Source organism: Ovis canadensis, chromosome 3, assembly GCF_042477335.2.
Source record: "Ovis canadensis isolate MfBH-ARS-UI-01 breed Bighorn chromosome 3, ARS-UI_OviCan_v2, whole genome shotgun sequence".
Lineage (NCBI taxonomy): Eukaryota > Metazoa > Chordata > Mammalia > Artiodactyla > Bovidae > Ovis > Ovis canadensis.
In genome coordinates this window covers 206,227,326-206,245,838 of record NC_091247.1, presented here as the reverse complement: position 1 = coordinate 206,245,838, position 18,513 = coordinate 206,227,326, and the positions used below count along the sequence as shown (strand labels likewise).

At 39.6% G+C, this 18,513-nt stretch overlaps 1 protein-coding gene across 4 annotated transcripts in view; it reads right to left on the bottom strand.

The window, feature by feature from the left end:
- Positions 1 to 5,501: 5,501 nt before the first annotated feature.
- RERG (RAS like estrogen regulated growth inhibitor) overlaps positions 5,502 to 18,513 on the bottom strand; it is a 160,738-nt gene continuing 147,726 nt past the window's right edge. For 3 of the 4 annotated variants that reach the window (XM_069581269.1, XM_069581273.1, XM_069581271.1), the window contains one exon: positions 5,502 to 6,176. The gene's annotated coding sequence lies outside the window, so the exon portion shown is untranslated. Of the gene's footprint in view, positions 6,177 to 14,000; positions 15,097 to 18,513 lie in introns of those variants that run through there. The other variant, XM_069581270.1, reaches the window with a different exon arrangement.

Sequence of the window (18,513 nt, the reverse complement as noted above, 5' to 3'; positions counted from 1 at the left end):
AAATACATCTGACTTATTGGATATTATTCTTCTCCATCTATTAAAGATTGTATTTATCTAAAAGGACCAGTTTTAAAATTCTCCATAGACAGAATTGACCTGAGACTTCCCTGGTGGTCCAGTGACTAAGACTCCACGCTCCCAATGCAGGGGGCCTCAGTTCAATTGCTGGTTGGCAAATTAGATCTCACATGTAGCAACAGTGCAACTAAAATCCAGCATGCTGCAACAAAAGATCCTTTATGCTACAACTAAGATTGTGCAGCCAAATAAACAAACAAACAAAAAATAAATATTTTTTAAAAGGCTGTAGGAGTAAATTTTAAAATTAAAAAAAAAAAACAAAACCCAGAGAGTTGATCTAAATTGAAATAAACAAAAGCCTGGTACATAAGCAGCACTCTTTACTTTTTCATTTGGCTGGATATCAAACCAATCAGTCCTGAAGGAAATCAACCCTAAATATTCATTGGAAGACTGATGCTGAAGCTGAAGCTGTAGTGCTTTGCCACCTGATGCGAAGAGACGACTCATTAGGAAAGAAGCTGATGCTGGGAAAGATTGAAGGTAGGAGGAGAAGGGGGCAACAGAGGATGAGATGGTTGGATGGCATCACCAACTCGATGGACACGATTTGGTGATGGGCAGGGAAGCCTGGTGTGCTACAGTCCATGGGGTGTGCTGCAGCCTCTGGGGTCACAGAGTCGCACATGACTGAGTGACTAAAGTGAAGTGAAGCAGCACTCAGACCAATTAAATCTATCTCTGGGAAACAGGAACGAGACCTCATTCTTGGAAGGGCGTGCATATTCGTTTGTTACAGCTGCCACAACAAAGCACCACAGGCTGAGTGACAAACAGAAGTTTTTTTTCTCACAGTTCTGGAGGCCAGAAGTTCAAGATCAAGGTGTGTTCATGCTCTTCTGAGGCCTCTTTCTTGTGCCGTGTCCTCACATGATCATGTTGCTGTCTGTGTTGTCTGTGCCCCTGTCTCCTCTTCTTATAAGGACACTGGTCCCAGTGGACGAGAGCTCGTTTTCATGCCCTCATTTTACCGCAATTTCCCCTTTTAAGGTGCCACTTCCAAATACAGCCACAATCTGAGTCTGGTTAAGACTTCTAAAGAGGAATTTGGGTGGGGGCAGGTGACAGGGAACAGCACAATTCAGCTCAGAATATTGGTTAGAAGTCTTACTTTAGGAGGTCTCAAGCTACTTAAACGTACTGCTTAAACATACACCAAGGAATGTTTGGAAAACAATTCCATGTAGTTCATCATTTTGCTAACAATAGGCTGAATCATGAAGGCAGTCTGTTAGAAGTCAAAAGCCCTGAGCTGCAAAACAGCATGGGATGGTAGAAACCTACAGCATTTGTCAATGGCAAAGACAGCTCTTTGACTAATATCATATGAACATGAAAGTGAAAGGGAAAGTACCTCAGTAGTGTCCTACTCTTTGTGACCCTATGGACTACACAGTCCATAGAATTCTCCAGGCCAGAATGTTGGAGTAGATAGCCTTTCCCTTTTCCAGAGGATCTTCCCAATCAGGGATCAAACCTAGGTCTCCCACATTGCAGGCAGATTCTTTACAAGCTGAGCCATCATATGAACATAGGTGTGTAATTAACTACTTTCTTTATCTGAAAAATGGGAAGAACATCCCTCTGGCAAGTTATTTTGTAGGCTGTAATATGGCATCTGGTCCCATCACTTCACAGGAAATAGATGGGGAAACAGTGGAAACAGTGTCAGACTTTATTTTTTGGGCTCCAAAATCACTGCAGATGGTGACTGCAGCCATGAAATTAAAAGACGCTCACTCCTTGGAAGAAAAGTTATGACCAACCTAGATAGCATATTCAAAAGCAGAGACATTACTTTGCCAACAAAGGTCCGTCTAGTCAAGGCTATGGTTTTTCCAGTGGTCATGTATGGATGTGAGAGTTGGACTGTGAAGAAGGCTGAGCGCCAAAGAATTGATGCTTTTGAAGTGTGGTGTTGGAGAAGACTCTTGAGAGTCCCTTGGATTGCAAGGACATCCAACCCGTCCATTCTGAAGGAGATCAGCCCTGGGATTTCTTTGGAAGGAATGATGCTAAAGCTGAAACTCCAGTACTTTGGCCACCTCATGGGAAGAGTTGACTCATTGGAAAAGGCTGTGATGCTGGGAGGGATTGGGGGCAGGAGGAGAAGGGGACAACAGAGGATGAGATGGCTGGATGGCATCACCGACTTGATGGACATGAGTCTGAGTGAACTCCGGGAGTTGGTGGTGGACAGGGAGGCCTGGCGTGCTGTGATTCATGGGGTCGCAAAGAGTCGGACACGACTGAACGACTGAACTGACTGAACTGACTGACTGACTGACTGAATATGTGAAGTGAGAATATAGTGCTGATAGATGGCAGTACTCAAATATTAGTAAAAATAGGGTAATTCTCCCTCTGCCATGTGTTAACTTCTGTCCTTGCATTCAATTTCTGTTGAAAAAATTACCACAAATGTATTGGGTTAAAACAATGTTGATTTATTGTCTAACAACTCTAGAGGTCAGAAGTCTGACACTAGCTTAAAATCAAGGAGCTAGCAGGGCTAGTTTCCTTCCTAGGGGCTGTTGGTAGAGGAAGAATATATTTCCTTGTCCTTTGCAGCTTCTAGAGGCTGCCGGCTATTCTTGGCTCATGGCTCCCTTCCTTCATCCTCTAAGCCAACAATGGTGGGTTGAGTCACTATCTCTCTGACCCTGCTTCTGTCATTGGTACATCTCTTTCTCTGACTCTAGACAAAGAAGTACTCAAGTGATTAGATTGGATACATCCATCTAATCTAAGATACACCTAATTAGATTAGATACATCTAATCTTAGATACACCCATCTAAGTTAGATTGGCTAACTTTCCATCTCAAGGTTCTCTACTAATTCACATCTGCCAAGTCCCTTCTGCTGAGTAAGATAACATATTCAATGATTAGTAATAATAAGGGCCATTATCCTGTCTACCACACTGGGGGCTTAGACGGTGAAGAATCTGCCCTATTTCCCACATAAATGGTCATTCCCAGCATAAATGGTTCAATCCTTGGGTTGGGAATATCCCTTGGAGGAGCGCATGGCAACTCACTGCAGTCTTCTTGCCTGGAGAATCCCCATGGACAGAGGACCCTGGCGGGCCCTCTGGGGCTCCATGGGGTGACAGAGAGTCAGACATGACTGAGCAACTAAGCACAGCACAACACAGCATCCTGAACACATTTTTCTCATGAGCCAATTCTTTAACAATAAAATGAACATATTATGGTCCCTGCCTTTACCTTGAGAGGTTTGTAAAATATAATACATGATTTTCTATTTGAGAAACAATACTTCAATAAGATTCCTTATCTTGTACAGCCATATGAGAAACCAAGACTGATTATTAAAACCATAAACAAAAATTCTATTTTTTCTCCTCACATGCTGATAAAATTCTTACCTTAATATCTCGCCTGCACCTGACCTGATTTTTACCTCACTGATTCTCTTTTACTTTAGTGCTTTAGTAATAGTACTCTCTTATATTCCAAGTTCAAGTTCCTATTACTATGGATTGGTCAAAAAGTTTGTCTGGGTTTTTCCATAAGTTATTACAGAAAAAATCCAAATGAGCTTTTTGGTCAACCCAATGCTTCAGAAGTGGACCACAATAACTACCACATTTTAAAATTAATTAGAATGCCTCATTTTCCAAGTGTTCTATACCAAAAATTTTTTTTGAAACTTAGCCATGATTCTTATATGTTAGATAGTGAACTTGAAGCTGAAGTTAAAGCCATATTCTAAGATTCCTGAAAGCCATAATTTATTGAGCTAGTCCTAAAATAAACTAAAGATATAATTTAGGAGTACTTGTGAATATTTTTCTTGGTATGTTATTCTTTTCCAATAGGCATGTAGAGACAAGTCCCATACAATGTATGAGAAATAAGGGACAATCAATATATACTATATTTTACTCTGTTATATTCATAGAGTATAAAACAATTCTTCATAATTTGGCTATTTACAGTCAAAGATATAGAAGTTTAACCCTTGATCTGCTGTTATTTACTAGCTGAATGGCCTTGGGAAAGTATCACCTTATATAAATTTTCATAGCCTCATCTGCTAAAAGGTGGTAATATTCTAACTTAAAAGTTTGATTTGAGGATTAAATAATGCATGAAATTTATTGATCACAGTGTCTAGCACACAGGAAGCACTCAATATTTAAATTGTTGCTTTATTTGTTTTCAGGTTTTCTAATGACTGATATGAAGAAAGTAGGAAAGGAGAGTAACGTAGACTGAAGGTAATAAGTGAAAATGAGTTTTTCTTTCCTATGTGAAGACTGACAGGTATTTATAGAAAGCAGGCATGGTCAGTAAATTGAAAAATATAAACCATTTCCAGGTGTTTCCCCTCTCCCTTGTCACCAAAAATGGTTTCAGCTTTACTCTGTCTGGTTTTTTCCTCTTTATTTTCTACCCAAAGAAACACCTGTCACTTTTAGGTTTGTCCTTTGAGCTTCTATAACGCAAAATCTGGAGAAATATGCAAACAGGAGGAGAAAGAAGGGGAGGAGCTTTTAGCTTTTTTTTTTTTTTTGAGGATTTGAGCAGAAATGTGCCAAGAGCTCTACTAGGAGTGAAAAGAAGAAAGGGGATTTTAAAACGTATTATTGTGGACTATCTATTCACTTCAAGATATTAAGGAATATAATTAAGACGTTATTTTCTGAGATTAGGTCATAGTTATAAACATTCATTTGCTATACAGCAAATTGTGATAAGCAGACATTGAGAGAGAAAGAGAGAAAGGAAGGAAAACAGACTGACAGAAAGAGCAGAGACAAATAAGGAAAAAGGAGGAGACTTAAGGCAAATTGCTTATTTCTGAATTCTGACTGAGGCTGGTCCAATCCTGCAATCTGAGTTGGTTGGGTCCATATTTAACTACGCAGAGTTCACATTTAAGGTCATATTTTTGGCAAGCCAAGACCACAGATCAATTTACTAACCTCAGATTAAAAAAAGAAAAAATCTTAACAACTGGTTTATTCTGAGTCTCCTGGAAACAAATGACTGACTTAAGCATACATTTTTAAGCTAGTGGTTTTGGCTCAGTAGTCACAGCTAGGATCAAGGATCAAAACCAAGCCTTGACAGTGACTATGTGGACACAGACATGTCAAACCAAAAGTGACATTCCTATCTCAGACAGAGATTAAGAGTACAGGCTCCCAAGGTTTAAACTTTGGTTTTGTCATTGGGCTATAATTCTAGTTCTGGTATGTTGTCCCTTTAATTTCACTCTTTTCTGGGAGCAATAGCAATTTTCACCCAGAGACTGGTCTTGTATCCAGGTAACTGATATCTGATGGCTCTTGTGATCAGGTGCTATTTTAACTTCTTTTAAAGTTCCCTGCCACATCCTCAGAAGCTCATCATACAGAAGATAGAAGCTGTCACAACAAAAAACTGAGAGAACAGCAATTTTTATGCTTTCAATTTAACACAACACATTGCAATTGAGTTATGGAAATCAAAAGCAAATAAGGCACAACTTCTACAGTTAACTGAATGGTTACCTGATTCATGAGACTGAAAAAACTATGAATCACCACAGTTCAGTTTAGTCGCTCAGTCATTTCTGACTATTTGTGACCCCATGGACTGCAACACGCCAGGCTTTCCTGTCTATCACCAACTCTTGGAGCTTGCTCAAACTCATGTCCATCGAGTCAGTGATGCCATCCAATCATCTCATCCTCTGTCGTCCCCTTCTCCTCCTGCCTTCAGTCTTTCCCAGTATCAGGGTGTTTTCCAATGAGTCAGTTCTTTGCCTCAGGTGGCCAAAGTATTAGAGTTTCAGCATCAGCCCTTCCAATGAATATTCAGGACTGATTTCCTTTGAGATTGACTGGTTGGATCTCCTTGCAGTCCAAGGGACTCTCAAGAGTCTTCTCCAACACCACAGTTCAGAAGCATCAATTCTTCAGGGCTCAGCTTTCTTTATGGTCCAACTCTCATGTCCATACATGACTACGGGAAAAACCATAGCTTTGGCTAGACAGATCTTTGTCGGCAAAGTAATGTCTCTGCTTTTTAATCACCACAATGGAAGTTAAAAAGGGCTCATCATAAGCCAAGTAATCTGTGAATACAAAGAAGGAAAAGGAGAAAGGTCAGTGGAAGTTTCACTGAAAAGATGTTTTTAAGTTTAATCCTTAAGATTCAGTTCAGTTCAGTTCAGTTCAGTTCAGTCGCTCAGTCGTGTCTGACTCTTTGCAACCCCATGAATCGCAGCATGCCAGGCCTCCCTGTTCATCACCATCTCCTGGAGTTCACTCAGACTCACATCCATCGAGTCGGTGATGCCATCCAGCCATCTCATCCTGGGTCGTCCCTTTCTCCTCCTGCCTCCAATCCCTCCCAGCATCAGAGATTTTTCCAATGAGTCAACTCTTCTCATGAGGTGGCCAAAGTACTGGAGTTTCAGCTTTAGCATCATTCCCTCCAAAGAAATCCCAGGGTTGATCTCCTTCAGAATGGACGGGTTGGATGTCCTTGCAGTCCAAGGGACTCTCAAGAGTCTTCTCCAACACCACACATCAAAAGCATCAATTCTTCGGTGCTCAGCCGTTTTCACAGTCCAACTCTCACTTGTATTTATTTTTAGTACTGCCAATAACTTATTTTTCTTATGAAAGTTATGCCTATGCAGATTATTTGACAAACACCAAAACTAATAAAAGATAATTTTATTTAAAGATTTCATTTTTCTTCTTTTTATGCATAGTTTCTATGTAGTTGAGATTTACATGAATTATTTATATCCCATTTATCTTTTTAAAAATTGTCATAAGCACTTTCTTGTATTTTTTTAAAACTTGTAAATAATATTCTATTAATGTCTATAAAATGTATTTGCCTTTACTATAATTTTAAATAAATCTCATTACTGGATATGCAAATGACTTCCTCTGTCTTTTTTTTTTTCTTTCTTTCATTGTTTTTTTTGGCTGTTGTTATGAGACAGTGTAATTACCTCAATACCTTTGGCATTGTCTTTGCTGCATTTTTTTTTCTTTCTTTAAAACAGTTTTCTAGAAGTAGACTCTTGAGTGTAAATATTTGGAGGTATAAAGGGATAGAGACAAAAATAACATTCTAGGTACAGGAAGCAGCATAATCACAGGCAGACTATTTCCCTGGCTTAAAAATGACTAAGGAAATGTAAATTTCATCTAGAAAGATGACCGTGAAATGTAGAGATGATTTTTCCACATAAGTCTTACATAACATGTGAATATAGAGTCCTCTGTACATGAAAACAAAAACAGCAGAAATCTGCAGGCATGTTTTAAAGACCTCATAATAGCTGAATATACTAACAAAGATACCTCCCAATGAGAGAAAGAGAAACTTACAGCTAGTCCAGTGGTCAGAGGCTTGGAAGTTAAAAGTAAAAAGTGATCTTAAGGGCTTCCCCTGCGACTCAGTCATAAAGAATTCACCTGCCAATGCAAGAAACTCGGGTTCAATTCCTGATCCAGGAAGATCCCACATGCCCCAGAGCAACTAAGCCCTCCTGAGCTACAACTATTGAGCCTGTGCTCTAGAGCCTAGGAGCTGCAATTATTGAAGCCCGCGTGCCCTAGAGCCTGTGCTCCACACACAGCAAGAGAAGGCAGTGCAAGAAGAAGCCCGAGCACCCCAACTAGAGAGTAGCCCATGCTCGCTGCAATGAGAGAAAGCTGATGTAGCAATGTAGACCCAGCAGGGCCAAAAATAAATAAATAAAGTTAGAAAATATTTTAAAAGTGATTTTAAGATGATGGAGCCTGTCAGTTACACGACTTGCTAATGGAGGGGCTGCAGATCACTAAATGCATAGTATCCAGAATCCTTAATTCAAAAATCATGAAAAGAAGAGCTAATAGTGAGCTGCTGGACAAACAAAATTCATACAGAAAATCTAAAGACAATCTTATTTTTCTAGGGATGAAATAGTGAGGCTGACAGAGGAGATGTGGACTGGAACAACCCAGGCATGGGCCCATGAGATCATTTCTTTTTTTAAAATAAACATTTATTTATTTTATTTATGGCTGCGCTGGGTCTTCATTGCTTTGCATGGCCCTTCTCCAGTTGCAGCGAGTGGGGACTGCTCTCTAGTTGTGGTGCATCGGTTTCTCATTGTGGTGGTTTCTCTTGCTGTGGAGCACAGGCTCTAGGCATGTGTAGGTTTCAGTAGCTTTGGCTCCCCGGCTCTAGATCACAGGCTCAGTAGTTGTGGTACAAGGACTTAGTTGCCCTGCAGCATGTGGAATCTCCCTGGATCAGAGATCAAACCCATGTTCCCTGCAGTGGCAGGTGGATTGTTTACCACTTGGCCACCAGGGAAGCCCAAGCCCATTTCTTTTGGTTAGAACAGAGGGATCATGGGAAGAACCTTGGAAGGAATTTTTGGATGCTTTTTTGGGGAGCCTAGCTGCTGAGTGACATGAAACCACTTCAGATCTAACTGGAAGGTCTTTTTTTTTTTTTTTTTTTTTAACGAGGTCAGGAAACACCAGTGTGCCCAACCCAACTAAAAAGATTGAAGAATTGACAGTCCTTTCCTACTAGCTGTGATGGTTGAACAGAAGAAAACAACAGGCAAGGGGATGTTCTTTAACCAGCAGTGGTCCCTTTTGGGGCTTCCCTGGTGGCTCAGATGATAAAAAATCTGCCTGCAATGCAGGAGATCTAGGTTGATCCCTGGGATGGAAGATTCCCCTAGAGAAGGAAATGGCTACCCACTTCAGTATCCTTGCCTGGAGAATTCTCCTATGGACAGAGGAGACTGGTGGACTACATAGTCAATGGGGTCACAAAGAGTAGGACACGACTGAGCGACTAACACTTTTTGCCACTGAGCAATAGCAACAAAGAGAAATACATCTACCAGCACACTGGCTGTTTCACACGGAGTTCCATTTTGTTTGCTTCTGTGCTTTAGAAACAAAAATACCCACTGCTAGATTCTCCTTCTTCTAGAACTAGAACCTCTCTTTCTTATAGGGAAGTCGGTGCATGTTATCCGGATGCAGCTGAGCTTTTCTCCAGCTAGAGGGGCTGGCAGCAAACATGATTGTGAGTAATTAGAGTACTCAACCAACTGAATACAATGAATGGTTTAAGGATGAGTTTAACACATGTGTCAGGACAAGCAAGGTATGTGAAATTTTTTCCTAGCAGAAAATAGCAAAAACTCTCTCTCTTGGGCTAGCCAGTAACTGTTTTTTTTTTCTTTCTATTTTTATGCTGTAATTGCATATTTATTTGCATGAAAACAGAAATATAAGTAAAATAAGCAGGATACATGACAATCACATATAGTAATTTAAATATATATTCTCATTAAAGTTGAAGATGTCTATTTAAGTCCTTTAGTCCCTTTTTACTCAAGTTATTTTCTTTTTTGTTGATGGAGTGAGATTTTAAGAGTTGGTGTGATCATGTTTGTGTACACACACCAATGTTTTAAGTAAAATTTAACATTATGTGCTTATACTAAAATTTTAGATACAGGAAAGACTTAAACTGCTTCACTTTTTTTGCAATGTCAGTCATTACAACACTGATTCAGAAGGAGCTGAGAAAGGTGGTTGGAGATCATTCAGGTTCAGTAACTGTTTTTTCCATCTTGTGCACAGAGAATGAAGAGAGACAAAATCCTTTTGTACTCTAATCCCCTGCATCCATCAATGCCTGAAGCCCTCATCCCTAACCTTCACAGTCATACTTGAGCTAGACTGCATAGTTTCTGTCAGCTATGACTGAAAATGTACTGATAACAATATTTCTAATGCTTGCGTGTATGCTAAGTTGCTTCAGTTGTGTCCGACTCTTGGCAACCCCATGGACTGTAGCCCACCAGGTTCTTCTATCCATGGGATTTTCCAGGCTAGAATACAGAAGTGGATTACCATTTCCTTTTCCCCATGATAAAAGAAAATTTCCTGGAAAAGTTCAAGGAATTTGTGTAGTAAAAACAAGACTAGATGGTCAAAGACTCGTACAAATGCTTATTACATTTTAAAAAGTCAAACAAATTCAACATCGAATGAACATCTTATTGATTTTTTTCCTTTTTATTTCAAAGCCTTTTATTTTATTGAGTTGCAGTATAACTGCTTTACAGTGTTGTGTTAATTTCTGCTTTACAATGAAGTGAGTCCGCTATATGTCTACATATATTGTCTCCCTCTTGGAACCCCCTTTACTTTTGTATAATAGATATCAATGAATTTCTATATACTATTCTTTGCTTGCTAGAAAGTTTTATGCTTATTTCTCCTCTACAATTCCAATAAAGTGGTTGTAAATTTGTTTTGCTTTATTGTATGCTAAGAAGTATTAATATTCTTTAGCCAGAAATGGTCCCTTTTTGGGCTTCCCTGGTGGCTCAGATCATAAAAAATCTACCTGCAATACAGGAGATCTAGGTTGGTCCCTGGGATGGGAAGATCCCCCTGGAGAAGGAAATGGCTACCCACTTCCTTCTACATTTCCTTCCAAGTAGTCAATTCTTTCTGGATTTTATAACTTTTAATTATTTGTGTCTAGATACAAGATCTTTGCTACATGCAGAATAATCTGGATGCTTGATATAAAAAGAGCTTCAGATGACAGTTGTAGTTATTTCTCCATGACTCTCCCAATACCTGGGTTAAACAATATTCCCTTTTCCTTTTACATGTTAGTTGCTCAGTCTTGTCTTACTCTTTGTGACTCCCTGGACTGTAGCCTGCCAGGTTCCTCAGTCCATGGAATTCTCCAGGCAAGAATACTGCGGTGGATTGCCATTCTCTTCTCCAGGAGATCTTCCTAACCCAGGGGCTGAATGTGTATCTCCTGAATTGCAGGCAATTTTTTTTTACCATCTGAGCCACCAGGGAAGTTCAGGTATAATTCGGCCTTGGTGCCTCCTCACAAGCTTGAAGATGCTTCTGTTTTTCCCTCTTTAGAGTAAAGTGAAGAGGTCCCTATCCTTGTACTAAAGTCACTGAGGATGTTTAACAGTTTAACTATTTACAGCCTTCTGGGAGACGCTGACCTCATGGCATACTGCCCTGTGGAGGTGAGACAGGCTGGTACCTGGACCCCTTTACTGCAGTGCTGCAAAGCTTGCACCTGGACACACCTCAATTTAAGCAACAAAATAAGAAGAAACTATATGGCAGTAAAGATAACTGTGTGCATGTGCAGTTGGGGCAAATGCTGAACCAAAAGACACAATGACTAAAAAAACTCCAACTGCCATTTCTGAAGAGTTGGGAGCAAAAAATTGTGTGTCAGGAGCAAAAGCAGGGTACTACGCATGTCCCCCTGCACTTAACACCACATCAGTTCAGTTCAGTCACTCAGTCGTGTCCGACTCTTTGCGACCCCATGAATCTCAGCACGCCAGGCCTCCCTGTCCATCACCAACTCCCGGAGTTCACTCAGACTCACGTCCATCGAGTCCCTGATGCCATCCAGCCATCTCATCCTCTGTCGTCCCCTCTTCTCCTGCCCCCAATCCCTCCCAGCATCAGAGTATTTCCAATGAGCCAACTCTTCACATGAGGTGGCCAAAGTATTGGAGTTTCAGCTTTAGCATCAGTCCTTCCAAAGAACACCCAGGACTGATCTCTTTTAGAATGGACTGGTTGGATCTCCTTGCAGTCCAAGGGACTCTAACACCACATAGGGGTGGACAAACCACCTAAGCCAGCCTTCCATCCCAATCCCTGGACATACCCCTACCCTCACCCAATATGAGGAATCCGTTCACCCCCCAGGGAGCAAGCAAGGGAATCTGTTACTTGTTTTCTCTCCCTCCTATAGCAGGCATAGGAACCCCAATAAAGCTTTGCCTGAATTTCTTGTTTGACATCTAGTTAATTTCTATTGATTGAGGGAGGCCAAGAACCCTGGTTGGTATCAGAAGAATCAGAAATTAATCTGTCTCCTTCCTTCCATACCCTAGAACCATCTCTACTCAGTTTAAGTAAGAATTGCCCATTAAAGAAACCTTATAAATTGATGTCAAAGCTATTTTGAGACAAGGTCTATTCTGGATACAAAAAAAGATGGATAGAGAGACTTTGGTATTCAGGTGCTGGATGGTGGCCTTATTCTTTATACCATTTTAATTAAACAAGTATTACTGTAAAGTTGGAAGTGAGAGACTTCATTAGCATCTCAGTTTCATCCTGTCTCCAGGAGCTATACAAATTATCCAGGTGCTTTTGTCAAAGCTCTTATCATTCAGAGGACATTGGAGAACTCTGTCTCCTTCACAGCAATGTGAAGATATGGCATACTGTTTTGTAGGGTAGCATGAAATGGTAACAATTTAGAGATATTTTCTCACTCCCACAAGATTCACAGATTTTTCAGAAAATAGCTACTTGATATATGTGATACGGGTTTCTAGCTCTGTCTCATTGGCACTCCAGACAAGACTCATTATACCCAGTGTACATAGATGAACACCATCATCATTTAGAGAGTTGGTTAAAATGCAGATTTCTGGGCTCTGCTCCTATATATTTTGGCTTAGTTGGACTGGAGTGGGCCCAGGATTTAAATTTTAAACATACTTCCCAGATGACTCTTAATATTAAAAGTATTCCGTGGGCTGTATTTGGAGAAACATCGCCATAGGAGTAATGTACTCAGCTGCATCATGGAAGCCCAGGGATTCTAACAAGCTCTATTGAAATGGGACATGCTGCTCGGCTGTGGTGTGCAGCCGGTAGGGTTTGACCAAGAGGTTCCAGGAGAAACAGTTATTTACTTATGGGTTCAGATTTTTGCACTCATGATTCATCCTTGACTCTTTTGAAAGGACATGATTTGCAACATGGAGGTAATATCTGTTGAGTTGGCAATCCAGAGTGCAGTTTAGGTCTAGTCCCTGCAGAAATCAGATACACATTATGGTTTGTGGACAGGTGCCCAGTCATTAGAATTAGTGAGAAGAGTTCCAATCTGCCTTAATTGGTCATGAATTTTATGGTCAAGGTCTGATCAATAATCAGCATCATTATTTGTCCAGCAGAAATTTTGTGCCCCACTCTAAGCTGTGACTTTAATGGACTGTTTCTAGCCAAGGTGGTAGCTGGAGACAGGATGTTGATTCACTGTTAATAATTTCAGCTGGAAAGATGATCACAATAGCACCTCTCTTGATTTTTTTGGCATTATTCCTAAGATAATATTCAGTTCAGTTCAGTTCAGTCACTCAGTTGTGTCCGACTCTTTGTGACCCCATGAATCGCAGCATGCCAGGCCTCCCTGTCCATCACCAACTCCCAGAGTTCACTCAGATTCACATCCATTGAGTCGGTGATGCCATCCAGCCATCTCATCCTCTGTCATCCCCTTCTCCTCCTGCCCCCAATCCCTCCCAGCATCAAAGTCTTTTCCAATGAGTCAACTCTTCGCATGAGGTGGCCAAAGTACTGGAGTTTCAGCTTTAGCATCATTCCTTCCAGAGAACACCCAGGGCTGATCTCCTTTAGAATGGACTGGTTGGATCTCCTTGCAGTCTAAGGGACTCTCAAGAGTCTTCTCCAACACCACAGTTCAAAAGCATCAATTCTTTGGTGCTCAGCTTTCTTCACAGTCCAACTCTCGCATCCATATATGACCACTGGAAAAACCATAGCCTTGACTAGATGGACCGTTATTGGCAAAATAATGTCTCTGCTTTTGAATATACTGTCTAGGTTGGTCATAACTTTTCTTCCAAGGAGTGAGCGTCTTTTAATTTCATGGCTGCAGTCACTATCTGCAGTGATTTTGGAGCACCACCCCCCAAAATAAAGTCTGATACTGTTTCCACTCTTTCCCCATCTATTTCCCATGAAGTGATGGGACCAGACGCCATGATCTTTGTTTTCTGAATGTTGAGCTTTAAGCCAACTTTTTCATTCTTCTCTTTCACTTTCATCAAGAAGCTTTTTAGCTCCTCTTCACTTTCTGCCGTAAGCATGGTGTAATCTGCATATCTGAGGTTATTGATATTTTTCCCAGCAATCTTGATTCCAGCTTGTGTTTCTTCCAGTCCAGCGTTTCTCATGATGTACTCTGCATAGAAGTTAAATAAGCAGGGTGACAATATACAGCCTCGACATACTCCTTTTCGTATTTGAAACCAGTCTGTTGTACCATGTGCAGTTTTAACTGTTGCTTCCTGACCCGCATATAGGTTTCTCAAGAGGCAGGTTAGGTGGTCTGGTATTCCCATCTCTTTCAGAATTTTCCCCAGTTTATTGTGATCTACACAGTCAAAGGCTTTGGCATAGTCAATAAAGCAGAAATAGATGTTTTTCTGGAACTCTCTTGCTTTTTCCATGATCCATCAGATGTTGGCAATTTGATCTCTGGTTCCTCTGCCTTTTCTAAAACCAGCTTGAATATCAGGAAGTTCATGGTTCATGTATTGCTGAAGCCTGGCTTGGAGAATTTTGAGCATTATTTTACTAGCGTGTGAGATGAGAGCAATTGTGCAGTAGTTTGAGCATTCTTTGGCATTGCCTTTCTTTGGGATTGGAATGAAAACTGACTTTTTCCAGTCCTGTGGCCACTGCTGAGTTTTCCAAATTTGCTGGCATACTGAGTGCAGCACTTTCACAGCATCATCTTTCAGGATTTGAAATAGCTCAACTGGAATTCCATCACCTCCACTAGCTTTGTAAATAGTGATGCTTCCTAAGGCTCACTTGACTTCACATTCCAGGATGTCTGGCTCTAGGTGAGTGATCATAGCATCATGATTATCTGGGTCGTGAAGATCTTTTTTGTACAGTTCTTCTGTGTATTCTTGCCACCTTTTATTAATATCTTCTGCTTCTGTTAGGTCCATACCATTTCTGTCCTTTATCGACCCCATCTTTGCATGAAATTTTCCCTTGGTATCTCTAATTTTCTTGAAGAGATCTCTAGTCTTTCCCATTCTGTTGTTTTTCTCTATTTGTTTGCATTGATTGCTGAGGAAGGCTTTCTTATCTCTTCTTGCTATTCTTTACAAATATCTGTGAAAAGAAGAGAGGTGAAAAGCAAAGGAGAAAAGGAAAGATATAAGCATCTGAATGCAGAGTTCCAAAGAATAGCAAGAAGAGATAAGATAATATTAGGAATATTATTATCAGCACTCTATAGTCCTAAGATACCTGGGTGGGTAAGGCTTTGTTTGCTTTGTTCTCATGTATCCTTGGATCATATTCCTTTATTCCCATAAAAGCTTTTGTTTGATACACTGGTTATCTTGAGTGCTTCAGATTTACCTTTTTTATTATTTTTATTTTTAAAATTAGAGTATAATTGTTTTATAATGTTGTGTTGGTTTCCACTGTACAACAACACAAAGCAGCCTATTGTGTGTATATATCCTCTCACTCTTAGGTCTCCCTCCAACTACCCCATCCCATCCCTTTAGGTCATCACAGAGCACCGAGCTGAGCTTCCTGTCCTATAGAGCAGTTTCCCATTACCTAGCTCTTTTACACATGGTAGTGTATATATGTCAATACTACTTTCTCAACTCATCCTCCCCTCCCTCCCCTTCCCTCTCTGTGTCCACATACCCATTCTCTATGTCTGTGCCTCTATTCCTGCCCTGCAAATAGGTTCATCAGCACCATTTTTCTAGATTCCGTATATATGCGTTAATATTTGATATTTGGTTTTCTCTTTCAGACTTAACTACACTCTGTAAGGCAAACTCTAGGTTCATCCACGTCACTACAAATGACCCAATTTCATTCCTTTTCATTCCCGAGTAATATTTCATTGTATGTATGACCACGTCTTCTTTATCCATTCATCTGTTAATGGACATTTAAGTTGCATCCATGTTCTGGCTATTGTAAATAATGCTGCAATGAACATTGGGGTACATACGCCCTTCTGAATTTTGGTTTTCTCAGGGGTACATGTTCAGTGTGTATTGACTGTTAACTAGTGATTAGGTCAATAATGCTACACTAGAAAAACTAGAAACCCACTTATTACAGAAAATCAATATGGATGTGAAATGTTATAATTTTTTATTGGAGAATAGTTTGGTAAAGATCACATAGATAAATAAATCTCAATTTGCCTAGTACATGTCTCATTTTTTTTTCCTATTTCTATTTTTTTCCCCAAAGCCAATAGAATGAGTTGGCTAGAGAAACTAACAATGTAAATTCTAAAATTCAAGCTGTAAGTGACATCATTTGGCTTCAGGACAGAAGCTGAGCACATGAATGGAAGCTAGCTGTCTCTTCTCCTGAGAGAAATGGAGAAAGACCAGCATTTACTGACTTGGCTATGGTTGCTGAGTTTGTTATATGTTTGTACAGCTGACTTTGGGGCCTCATACATTGAAAATATAGCAACAGGCAAGGATTGCTCTTTAATCTACAAACTATGCCCCATTTTTAGCCTGGCACCAAAAGTGAGCAGGTGGCATCACTTTATGCAGTAGATGAAGTCTGGAAAATGTGTTTGCACATTGAATTTTTATTTTAAAGTATCATGTATTAAATTTTCTGGAGGTGGACCATTTTCAAGGGGAATTCTGTAGTGATTGTTTTTTTAAGGTAAAGCCAGTGATTCTTTTTATAAATTTAAATCTTAAGCATTTCCATTTTAAAACTATACAGTATATCAGGGACCAGGAGAATGTAACCTGCCTACCAACCTCAAGAACACATTCATGTCTAAAATTTTAGGATTCTAATCTCAACTTTTTATGACTGGACTTCTTCAGAATAAAAGAGGATTAAGACAATAGCTATTAAACTATTTTAAAGCTGCACCATCCAATATGGTAGCCACTAGCCACATGTGGCTATTAAACTCTTAAATATAATTGGTCCAAACTGAAGTGTGCTGTAAATGTAAAAGTACACAGTGGATTTCAAAGATGTAATACAAAAGATTGTGAAATATTGTGTGAGTTCATTTTATATTAATTGTAGACTTCAATGATCATATATCAGACATGTTGGGTGAAAATAAATACATTAAAATAAATTTCATGTGTTTCTTTTTACCTTAAATGTAAATTATTTTACATACTTTATTTTTTGCCATTTTATTTATTTTTTTTAATTGAAGGATAATTGCTTTACAGAATTTTGTGGCTTTCTGTCATACATCAACAAGAATGAGCCATAGATATAACAATGTCCCCTCCCTCCCAAACCTCCCTCCCCATCCCACCCTTCTAGATTGTCATAGAGCCCCTGTTTGAGTTCCCTGAGTCATACTGCAAATTCCCATTGGCTATTTTACACATGGTATTGTAAATTTCCATGTTACTCTCTCCATACATCTTACCCTCTCCCCCCTTCCCTCCCCCTGTGTTCATAGGTCTGTTTTCTAAGTCTGTTTCTCCACTGCTGCCCTGAAAATAAGTTCATCAGCACCATATTTCTAGATCCAAAATATATGCATCAGTATATGATATTTATATTTACTCTTTCTGACTTACTTCATTCTGTATACTAGGCTCTAGGTTTGTCCACATCATTAGAACTGACTCAACTGTGTTCTCTGTTATGGCTGAGTAATATTCTGTTGTATATATGTACCACAACTTCTTTATCCATTCATCTGTCAAAGGACATCTAGGTTGGTTCCATGTTCTAGCTATTGTAATAGTGCTGCAATGAACATTGGGATACGTGTGTCTTTTTCAATTTTGGTTTCCTCAGAGTTTATGTCTAGTAGAGGGATTTCTGGGTCATTTAGACAATTAATAATGATCTGATAAATTGAAAATAGAAAACTGTGACCTCCATGTATGGCTCACATTATATTTTCATTGACAGAACTACTTTAAAAGGACAGTACAACCTACAAAGAGATCCTCCATTATTAATGGAAAACCATGATGATGTAGAAGACACATTATCATGGGATGAAACATTGTTTCCTAAAGTATATTTCACAGAATCCCATGAGGTGCACCCCATAGCCAAGTGAGTTTAGGCAACAGTTACTAGTTCATAGCATTCACTAGTATAATATTCATGCTTGAATGAATGAATGCTTGTCTTATATTAACATGTTGTTTTCCAATCATTTGAAACATAATCCTCTTTTAAAAATGATAACCAGCAGCAGTCTGCAGGCTCAAGAAAGGTGTTACTGCAGCAAATGCTGTTGAATTAAATAATCACCAAGTTTCTTTTGTCTCTGTTTATATAAACAATACTTGTTTCAGTGTATGCATCCTTCCTTTCTAAAAAATCACTCCCATTTTGAGTTTATTTTTGTGTGTAGTGTTAGAAAGTGATCTAGTTTCATTTTTTTACAAGTGGTTGACCAGTTTTCCCAGCACCACTTGTTAAAGAGATTGTCTTTACTCCATTGTATAGTCTTGCCTCCTTTGTTGAAGATAAGATGTCCACAGGTGTGTGGATTTATCTTTGGGCTTTCTATTTTGTTCCATTGATCTA